Source organism: Bubalus bubalis, chromosome X (genome assembly GCF_019923935.1).
Source record: "Bubalus bubalis isolate 160015118507 breed Murrah chromosome X, NDDB_SH_1, whole genome shotgun sequence".
Classification (NCBI taxonomy): Eukaryota; Metazoa; Chordata; class Mammalia; order Artiodactyla; family Bovidae; genus Bubalus; species Bubalus bubalis.
In genome coordinates, this window is record NC_059181.1 from 29,887,533 (window position 1) to 29,899,430 (window position 11,898).

Consider the following 11,898-nt stretch of genomic DNA (forward strand, 5'->3'; position numbering starts at 1 on the left):
TGTTTCTTCCCCTTTTTGAAAAATGAAACCTATCTATGAAACTGCCTCTTGTTAAAGTAGTTTATTGCTACATGTTATGTAAGAACCCTCTAAACATAAATGTATTCCTCTAACAAATTCCCTGGGACCCCTCTCCCAAAAAAGAGCCAAGTCAAAGATGATTTCGCAAATTCCATTTCATCATTAACCTTTAGTTTTTAAGAAGTGTTGTTTCCCAGTTGGACTCATAATTTAAAAAATGCAAATGAAAACAGTTTTCTCTTTCAAATTAATGAAGGTTTAAAAATTCAATAGTACCCTGAGTGAGCAAGGTTGTGGGGAAGGAGGCACTCTCATACACTATTGGTGAGATTATAAACATTTTCAAAAGGCAATTTTCCAGTATCTGTTATTTTCCAAAGTTTTAAATATTCATACCCTTTGGCCCAACAATACCATTTCCAAAATTTATCCATAAAATATATTTGCACCTCTACACAAAGATATGTTAAAAGATATTTGTGGCAACATTAAGAAACAACCAAGAAAAAGTATTCATAAATACGATATTGTCCAAATGCCTGGGAGTTTATCCCTACTGTAGAAAATTAATGAGGTAATTTTATATCTAATAATAGGAAAAAATCTCCAAAGTACATTGTTTCAAAAGACCATGGAAGGCATGCTGCTGCTGCTGCTGCTGCTGCTAAGTCGCTTCAGTTGTGTCCAACTCTGTGCGACCCCATAGACGGCAGCCCACCAGGCTCCCCCGTCCCTGGGATTCTCCAGGCAAGAACATTGGAGTGGGTTGCCATTTCCTTCTCCAATGCATGAAAGTGAAAAGTGAAGTCGCTCAGTCATGTCTGACTCTTAGCAACCCCATAGACTGCAGCCTACCAGGCTCCTCTGTCCATGAGATTTTCCAGGCAAGAGTATTGGAGTGGGGTGCCATTGCCTTCTCCATGGAAGGCATAATAGGCTCTAATTTGTATTTTTAAAGCATAGACTATTTCTATAGGGATATACAAGAAACTAGAAACAACCAATTGCCTTTTGGAAATGAGTCTTAATTTTCTACACTATATCTTTTTGAAGTTTCTACTGTGTATAACTTTTCCATTTTAAAAAATAGTATTTTAAGTCACATTTAATTTTACTGCTCAAATGAATCTTTACCGGGTCTGTATCTTTACTGGAAGACAGAGAAGTCTGTCTGCCAATGGGTCAGTTATTCTAGCCCAAAAGCAGAAAAATATGTACAGTTCTCAAAATAATTTCACTAGTTTACCCTGATGGCTTCAATTAAACCAAGAAAGAGTAATCCTGTCCCAAATAATATCTGATTCTGTTATCTTTTTCGACCTAACTCTGATCAAACGTAAATTCCAGACTGTGAATATGTAAACATTTCTACTTCAGTTCAGTTGCTCAGATGTGTCTGACTCTTTGTGACCCCATGACTGCAGCACACCAGGCCTCCCTGTCCATCACCAACTCCCAGAGCTTACTCAAATTCATGTCCATTGATTCAGTGATGCCATCCAACCATCCCATCCTCTGTCATCCCCTTCTCCCACCTTCAATCTTTCCCAGCATCAGGGTCTTTTCCAGTGAGTCAGTTCTTTGCATCAGGTGGCCAAAGTATTGGAGTTTCAGCTTCAGCATCAGTCCTTCCAATGAATATTCAGGACTAATTTCCTTTAGGATCAACTGGTTGGATCTTCTTGCTGTCCAAGGAACTCTCAGAAGTCTTCTCCCACACCACAGTTCAAAAGCATCAATTCTTCAGCGCTCAGCTTTCTTTATGGTCCAACTCTCACATCCATACATGACTACTGGAAAAACCATAGCTTTGACTAGATGGACCTTTGTTGGCAAAGTAATGTCTCTGCTTTTTAATATGCTGTCTGCTTGGGGCTAGTGCACTGGGACGACCCAGAGGGATGATATGGGGAGGGAGGAGGGAGGAGGGTTCAGGATGGGGAACACATGTATACCTGTGGTGGATTCATTTTGATAATTGGCAAAACTAATACAATTATGTAAAGTTTAAAAATAAAATAAAATAAAAAAAAATAATATGCTGTCTAGGTTTGTCATAACTTTTCTTCCAAGGAGCAAGCGTCTTTTTTTTAATTTTTTTCTCATTGCCTCTTTGTTCAGGTCTTTATTCGAGCAAGCATCTTTTTATTTATGGCTGCAGAGATGGGAATACCACTTAATGGGCTTATTTTATTCACCTTTGACCAATGACTTATCATGAAAAGTTATACCTTTAAAAAGTATACTGTCATTTTATTTCTGTTAGAGTCTTTTTTAATTTGCTGCATTATTTCATGGAACATTACTTATATCCATTTGAAAAGGCAATCTCCATGTATGCACCATAACACAGACAGTTTCTCTATTAGTCCCAAATTTGACTTGACCTGCTACCACTGGAAGGACCAGACTCATTCCCCCAGGGGCAGTTTCATTTGCAGTGTAATCCTATAAAATCAGGCCTAAGGATGTCTCCAGGCTTTTGAAGCCTGTAAAGCATTGAGCTGGAGGAGGTGGTGGGTGGAATTGGGAGATTGGGTTTGACACATATACACCATTGATACTTTGTATAAAATAGATAACTAATGAGAACATCCTATACAGCACAGGAAACTATAGTCAATTCACTGTGGTGACCTGAATGGAAGGAAGTCCAAAAGAGAGGGGATGTATGTATATGTATGGCTGACTCATTTTGTTGTACAGTAGAAACTAACAGAACACTGTTATTATGTACTGTACTGAGTAACTATACTCCAAAAAATAAAAATAAAAAACTTAGCTGTAAAAGGGCATAGCAACTTCAGGGCCAAATACTGTTTCATTTTATTCTAGTGTAGGTTCAACCACAACCAGATATACTATGAATATCCTAGAATGGGTCTGACCTACCTCCAGAAACACTTTCTGATGGGGTCCTTATGAGCTCACCTGCAGTGCCATGCCATTACTGCTCTTTGGGGGCATTCTATCTGCTCTTGGTTGGGTTAAGTCACATTTATTGTTTTATTCAAATACAAGCTGCTGAATTTTTATTATATTCACTCTTGATTTTGTCTCTTAAATTACTCATTTTATCATCCTTTTCAGCAAATATTTTCTGCGATCAAAAAGTTGGCACTATGTCAAGTTTGCTCTTCTGATAAGACTTGACCTTACGAATTTGGCTTGGAACTGCTTTCTGTTTGCTGACTTTAATATAGCTGAATTACATCCTTTGTAGCTGAAATCTTATAATACAATTTTCTATACATCTGTTGTATGGCTTATGCTTCTAAATGGATATTATTCCTGTTATTCAGTTGCTTCTCCTGGTGTCAAAACTTCCTCAAAGCTATTTCCATTATGATATCATCCATATTTACCTCACCCCCAATGCTCATGATTTCCCCTGTCCACTCTCTACTCACTTCTAAGTGCTCTTCCCAGCACGTTCTTCCTCAACATTTAGTCTTTCTGTCATGTTCTACTTGCCAATTGCCAGTTCCAGGTAAGAGCCATTATTGCCTTTCCCATAACTAGAGAATAGTATGTATGTAGACATCAAATATATATGTGTATGTATATATGCACATACACACAACTGATCAGTTCCCAAATTTATTCCATCAAACTTCAACTCTTTCAGTGTAAATTCTTTGTCTTCCTGAAGTGTGCTCTCCAGCCATTTACAATACAGTTTTCTCTTTTAATATCAAATGACCCAACTGAACCTACTTTCTCAGAGTTCCCAAGGCCCCTGAGTCATCAAGTCTAATGACCATTATTTCAGCGTAAGCCTCTTTGACATCCTACAGTATCCAATGCTATTCACTCACTTCTGTTTTAATAGTTTGTTTTTTAAAAATTCATCTGCATGATAGAAATTATAAATGACACAAAAATGTATACAGTGAAAATTAAACCTCTCTCTCCATCTGATCTCCAGCTGAGAGAGGACACTCCAGAGTAACAACTGTGATCTTCAGTTTCTCATGTATCAATTCAATGATTACATCTGTCCTCTTTTGTATGCAAATAGTAGGTTGCTATGTATGCTATTTTGTCCCTTGTCTTTTATGTGCAAACTTTTCAGTGTCATGCAGGTTGACCTCACCCATTTTAGTAGCTACACTGACTTCCAACACATATCTGTTCCAATAATAATATATTTACTCAGTTCTTTATTGATGCCACCTCTCTTTTACGGAGGTTTCCCTTCTACCACCCAGTGGATGTGGTCTCATTGCATACTGCTAATTATTCTACCTCTTCACTTTCTCCTTTCGAAGCTCTTTGGTTTCCTATCAACCATCTATTTCCTAGAACTGAAATTCTTGCTTTTCCCCCGCCCAGTGTCTTATCTTGATAAACTCATAACTTGCCACACTTTCTATTATCTTTGGATGACCTGGGAATCTGTATCTCCAATCCCAATGTCTTTCTCCCATGACCCCCAGATTTTCCCTTTGCATCTCTGACTGCTTCACATAAATAAGGCCAAATCTTTCATCATTTTTTTTTTTGATGTGTACTATTTTTTAAAGTTTTTGTTGAATTTGTTACAAGTGACTTCTTATTTTGTGCTTCTGTTTTGCTATGAGGTATGTGGGATCTTAGTTCCCTGAGCAGGGATCAAACCTGCACCCCTTGCATTGTAAGATTAACCACTGGATCACCAAGGAAGTCCCCAAACCTTTCATCTTTTGACCCCAAAATTCATATCCTTACTTACCTTTATAGAATTATCCAAGCTCAGTACCTCAAAGTCATTTCTATTTGTTTATATTTTTCACTGTGCTGGGTCTTCATTGCTGAGCAGGCTTTTTCCCTGGCTGTGGCGAGTGGGGGCTACTCTTTAGTTGTGCTATGTGGGATGCTCATTGTGGTGGCTTCTCTTGTTGTGGAAAACAGACTCTAGGTGTGCGAGCTTCAGCAACTGCAGCTCCTGGACTCTGGAGCACAGGCTTAATAGTGGTAGCACATGGACTTAGTTCCCCCGTGGTGTGCGGAATCTCCCGGAATGGACCAGGGTTAGAACCTGTGTCTCCTGCATTAGCAGACAGGTGCTTTAGCACTGAACCACCAGGAAGCCCTCAAAGTCCTTTCTAATTCAGTCTTATTCCTGATCTCTACAATTAGTCAGCAGTGCCTGTTAAGTTGATTCAATAGGCCAGAGCAATTTAAAACTGAATTTGATCTGTGCTTCCAGAAAAACTGAGCAAAACAAAAACCCTGGCACCCTTCTGATAGTACATAATGGTATAAAGGTCAACTTTTTCATAATAATGTATAACTTGTAACATCTCTAAAAATGTGATTCTATTTTTCCACATTCATTTTTCACACTTTATCGTGGGCATTTTTATAATCACTCTTTCCCACAGATGCAATTACAATATTATATATAAAGTTTTAGTACATTGCTGCTGGAGATTAATTTTAATTGATATTCTATAAAAATTCACATGAACATATGAGAGTTTAGGAACATGTTGCATATTCCGTAGGGTAGAATTAATATGATATTTAAAATTTTCTCACTATACTTCAGTGGGTCTAATTTATACCAAAGAAATCCATAAGGTAAGCTCCAGGACAGTGCTGCTTATCTTGAGGACGAAATGACAGATTATAATTGCTTTATTAAGTACAACATTCTGAATTCCTATGAAGCTGTAATGGCTTGTTGCGCACTAGAGATTTTGTTATGTAGAATATAATTGATTGTAATGGATACTGTTTGCTCTTGAATAACTCCCATTTTCCACCTCAGAGAGATTTTCATTTTGGCGTCAAATAATATGATTACTGCATTTGTAAAGTTTCTGAAGCATTTTGTAATTTTTCCAGTTGAAAAATGATTCAAAATTGAAATATGATATAAATTAAAGGGGCAAATTGAACTTAATGCCATATGTTTTAAGGCCGAGTATCATGTATGGAATAGCTCATCCTCACTGGCTCTTACCATGAACTATTTTGGCCTCTGTTTTCTGTCAGTCTTTGCTATCACTTGGCATTCTCTGCCTTAAAGATTTAGCAAAAATCTCTTAACACCAAAGCTGAAATCTGTATCATTAACTCTACAGTAAATTTTCCTTGGAAACACTTTTGACAGAGTTTTGCTACAAGTTCTTGCTTCTTTTTGCCCATCTTTACATACTTCTGAGGGCTTCCCTGGTGGCTCAGAGGTTAAAGAATCTGCCTGCCATTTCAAGAGCCGCAGGAGATTCAGGTTCAGTCCCTGGGTCAGGAAGATCCCCTGGAGAAGGAAATGACAACCAGCTCCAGTATTCCTGCCTGGAAAGTTCCATGGACAGAGGAGCCTGGTAGGCTACAGCCCATGGGGTTGCAGTAAGTTGGACATGACTTACTGACTAAAAAACAACAACAACAACACACACACTTCTGCCTCTCTTTCCTAGTTTTTATATTTTTCTCTGTCAACCTCTTCCCTCTCCCCCTAGTCTGATGTCCAAGTCTCGGGACACAGAGATACTTCCTCCTCAAGTCAAAATAAAGCTTCACTTCCTCTACCATAAGTTGGCGTTGAAGAGAAAAAATCTTCTGTTCCTGAGTTGAGCAACTGAGAATTTCCATTTGACTGATGTTGTTTGTTTACCTCTTCTTTGAAGATCACACCAATGAGTATTTGCCTGAACTCTGCTTTAGTTCTGTAACAATTTATTTCTGTTCAGATGAGGAGGCCAAAGATTCAACCAGATTTGTGGAGAATCTCAATTTCCTTGAATTAGTTTTGTTTGTTTTATTTGACTACAATGGTTCTTAACAGTGGCACGTAAGATCTTCAGTTTTTGTTATGGCATGCAGGATGTTTAGTTGAAGCACTCCTGATTTTTTTTTTTTTTTAGTTGCAGCCTGTGGGATCTAGTTCCCTGACCAGGGATCAAACCTGGGCCCCCTGCATTGGGAGTGTGGAGTCTTAGCCACTGGACCACCAGGGAATTCCCTTCATGCATTAGTTTTACGCTAAACCCAGCTCTATTTCATTATCTTTTTTGTCTGCCTTTCAGATTTTTAAAAGAAGAAAGGAAAAGGCAAAGTTGAATCTTAGTATTCCTTCTTATTCATACCTAGGACTGAATTAGATGAAAAGGATATATTAAACCAACAGGTTAAAATTGGGGGTTTTTTTCCGATAAGGTATGGATTTCATTTTCCTTAGCATCCTTATCTCTGCATTTTTAGATAATCTGAACTATAATACAAAGAATGAGCATAATAAAACTTCAAATCCAAGGGTTTTGAGCTCCCCAAATGTATCTTTCTCCCCCAGCCTGACTGATTTAGAACAGTGGCTCTGGAAGGCAAAGTGAAAGTATTAGTCGCTCAGTCATGTCTGACTCTTAGCAACCCCATCGACTGTAGCCCAACAGGCTCCTCTGTCCATGGAACTTTCTAGGCAAGAATACTAGAGTGGGAGTGGATCGCCATTTCCTTCTCCAGGGGATCTTTCTGACCCAGGGATCGAACTTGTGTCTCCTGCATTGCAGGCAGGTTCCCCAGGAAAGCAACGGTCCCAAACAATTTATTTTATTTTTAGGTTTTTTTTTTTTTTTTTTTTTTTTTGGCTGTGTTGCACAGCATATGGGATCTTAGTTTCCCAACCAGGGATTGAATCCATGCCCCCTACATTGAAAGTGTGGAGTCGTAACTAGTGGACCACCAGGGAAATCCTGCAAGCAATATTGCTCTACACCCAGATTTCTAGTCAAAATTTTAGTTTCTGTCACCAAGAAGTTATTAGAAGTTCATAGAAGTCCTTTGTGAGAGCTGTCTAGTCAGCTCTTAGATCCTGGCTCAAAGGTGACAGAGCCTAGAAAAATTAAGTCTGCATCATCTTTATGAGCTCTAATTCCACCAAATTACATAATTTGGGTAGATTTCTGAAGGAAGAGTGGCTATCCACTCTGAAGCCATGTAGAAGTTTCTAGTACCTCAGAGAAGTTCTAAATTAAAAAAAATGACATTCTCTTTGGAATTCTTCTTAGTTTTATTTTCCCCCTTGATTCTATTTTTATCATGCCATTATACTGACTCATGTTTACAAAGGCATCCAGGGACATATGAAGCCTATGGAGGAGAAACTAAAACCTCAGTCCAAATAACATTATTTCACAAAGCAACAGGGAAGTGAAAATAGTGCCGTTGAACCCTTTTGTCTCCAGATTTCCTCCCTTAGTGGAAAGTCTTCTGGGGTGGAAATTTTCCATCTCTGTCTCCTACTGGCCACATCAAGCCTTCCTTTGGTTCCTGTCCCCGTAGAGTAAAATTCAAGAAATGTGTGTATTGGATTATAGATTCAAGAGTTAGCTTTGTTTAAGCAACTTCTATTTATAGGTACCAGTCACAACAACAAATAGTATTCTGTGTAACTCTTTCCCTTGCTCTTTAATTCCTAAGGATGAGGTGTTGAAGGCTAATGAAAAGCAACTGAAGATAAACATTAAACCTACAAGTCACTCCCCATTCACGTTTCAGTTCAGTTCAGTTCAGTTGCTCAGTCGTGTCCGACTCTTTGCGACCCCATGAATTGCAGCACGCCAGGCCTCCCTGACCATCACCAACTCCCGGAGTTCACTCAGACTCACGTCCATTGAGTCAGTGATGCCATCCAGCCATCTCATCCTCTGTCGTCCCCTTCTCCTCCTGCCCCCAATCCCTCCCAGCATCAGAGTCTTTTCCAATGAGTCAGCTCTTCGCATGAGGTGGCCAAAGTATTGGAGTTGAAACTCCATTTATGTTTAGTAGAAATCAATTCATTGTCTTTAAAATTTAGAAAAGAGAGCAATCCCTTCTATCAACTTTCTTTAAGGAATTACTATGATGCATATGATGATACAAACTTTCTTTTGGGGGCTCTTTATCAGAAATTCCCATCAAATAATGAGGTTAGATAGGACTCTAATCCAGTGGATTTACTTAATTGTCCAGATATCATGTCAAGTCAATCTATGAATCTTGGCTTTACTTTAACATCTTTTATGGCAGTGCTTCTCAAGCTTTGGCATGTACAGAAATTACCTGGGAATCTTGTTAAAATCCACTTTCAGTAGGTTCAGGGTAGGGATTGACAATCTATACTTTTAGCAATCGACCAGTGGATGACAATGCTGCTTGTGCACATAGGACCACACTTTGAGGAGCCAGGTTTTAAGGTACCTGTATTCTATATCTTAACATGAGGTTTTTTTTTCTATCAGGCAATAAAAAAGTTTATCAAACATTACTTCTAGGATGATCATTTCTTCTCTGCTGTTCTTTTTTTAAAATTATGAAAGTATCATAACACATTTCCAGGTGTCTTGGAAAATACAGAACAGAGCTACATACAGTTCCACTATATATTGCAATGATTTTTTAAGTAGGTAAATTAAGATTTTTACCTGTGGTGGATTCATTTTGATATATGGCAAAACTAATACAGTTATGTAAAGTTTAAAAATAAAATAAAATAAAAAAAAAGATTTTCAGTTGTAGTTTCAGTATCAAACTCTCAAAAATTAATAGAATGAATATATAGAAAAGTAGAAGGATATAGTCGACCTGAAAAGCACCATGAACCAATTCAACATAATTAAAATTTATACAATAGGATACAAATTCTGTTAAAGTTCCCATAGACTATAAACTGGGAAACACTGGAATGTACCCTAGGGACATAAAACAAGGTACAAAAATGTCATGGTCTAAAGGTATTGAAATCATGTAGAGTCTGTTTTCTTATCACTGTGGGATTATGTTAGATTATGTTAGAAATCAATATCAAAAGATACTCAAAAATAACCCACATACTTTCAAGTGTAATATAACATTTACCAAGAGAGATCTTTGACTTAGAACAGGAGGCTTTTTTAATAGGAAAAGTTTTTATGTGCAGCATGCCTACTATGTGTTTTATACTGACTACTTTGTGTTTCAATGTTTAATTTAGGTCATTTAAATCTCAAAATAACCCTACAGATTAAGTAGAATTATATTTTTTACAATAAAGAAAGTTTTGCTTTCAGAGAAGTTAACTGTTGGATCCAGGTTTTTCTGCCTCCAAAGGCAGAGCACGATTCTTTATGTGTTATGTACTAGGTCTTATACAGAACACTTCAAGAGAGAAATGAGAAACAGTTTCTAGCCTTTAGAAGTCAACATTACAACGGCAGAATTTGGACGTATACCTACAAAGATAAATTCAGTTCAGTTCAGTTCATTCACTCAGTCGTGTCCGACTCTGTGCGACCCCATGAACCGCAGCACGCCAGGCCCCCCTGTCCATCACCAACTCCTGGAGCTTGCTCGAATTCATGTCCATCGAGTCGATGATGCCATCCAACCATCTCATCCTCTGTCGTCCCCTTCTCCTCCTGCCCTCAATCTTTCCCATCATCAGGGTCTTTTCAAATGAGTCAGCTCTTCACATCAGGTGGCCAAAGTATTGGAGTTTCAGCTTCAAAGAGCTGTTAAATATTGTACTAGTATCAGAGAAGTTAAGACTATTGAGTTAAATAGTATTAAAATTGTAAAGGAACAAATGAAACAGCATATTTCTGTAAAATTACTTTAACTCTCATTAATCTCTTTAAACTACAGAAATATTTTCAATAGAATTTAAATACTAGCACTGGCATGTTTAACAGATAAAAAGCATATTTCAAGAGTTTAGAAAAGGAAGCTCTTGGTCATGGAGAGGTGGGGTTAAGGATACTGTCAAAGAAAAAAGAGAGATCTTGGATACAGAATGAAGGTAAGGAGCACCGTTCATAGGGTATGAACAAAGGTGGATGAAATGGTTTGTTGTGGAGATCGAATGGACCTATTTGACTAGAGCAGAGAATTCTTAATTTAGAGACTGTATCAGTTACAATTGCTGCATAAAAAATTATACTGAAACTTTGTGGTTTAAAACAACAACCATTTACTTAGTTCACAGTTCTGTAGGAGGTTTCTACTGGTCCAGGCCAGGCTGAACTGCTCTCATCTGGGATTGCTCATGTGTCTGTGGTCATTTGGAGAAACAGATGGGGGCTGACTGGCCCCAAGTGGCTTTGCTAACATATCCAAGGGTTGGTAGGGGCAGTAGACAAGGGACAAAAACATGAAAGTGGCAGGCCCCAGTGAACCAGTGTTTCTCAAGACTTTGCTTGTGTAACATTTGCTAACATTTGTTGTTGTTCAGTTGCTCAGTTGTGTCCGACTCTTTGCAACCCCATGGACCTTAGCACGCCAGGATTTCCTGTCCTTCACCATCTCCCAGAGCTTGCTCAAACTCATGTCCATTGACTCAGTGATGCCATCTAACCATCTCATCCTCTGTCATCCCCTTCTCCTCCTGCCTTCAATCTTTCCCAGCATCAGGAGCTTTTCTAATGAATCTAATGATTTGCTAACATCCCATTGATCAAAGTACCTCCCATTAATCAAAGTAAATCATATGGCCAACTCATATTCAAATAATTCTACCTCTTGCTGGAAGAAGAGAATTGTGGACTTTCTAATACTTCCACCTGTAGATAACAGTGAAGAGGAAGTTGGACCTATTCTGAGAGGAGAGAAGGGCCTCCATGGCCACTGCGAAGTCTCCACTTATATGATTATCTAATTCAATATTTAAACTCCTTGGGCTTCCCTAGTGGCTCAGTGGTAAAGAATCCGCCTACCAGTGCAGGAGACATGGGTTCGATCCCTGATCCAGGAAAATGCCATATGCCATGGAGCAACTAAGCCCATGCACCACAACTGCTGAGCCCATGCACCCTAGAGCCTGTGCTCTGCGACAAGAGAAACCCCCACAATGAGAAGCCTGTGCACCACAACGGGAGAGTAGCCCCTGCTCTCCTCAACTAGAGAAAAGCCCACGCAGCAATGAAGACACAGCACAGC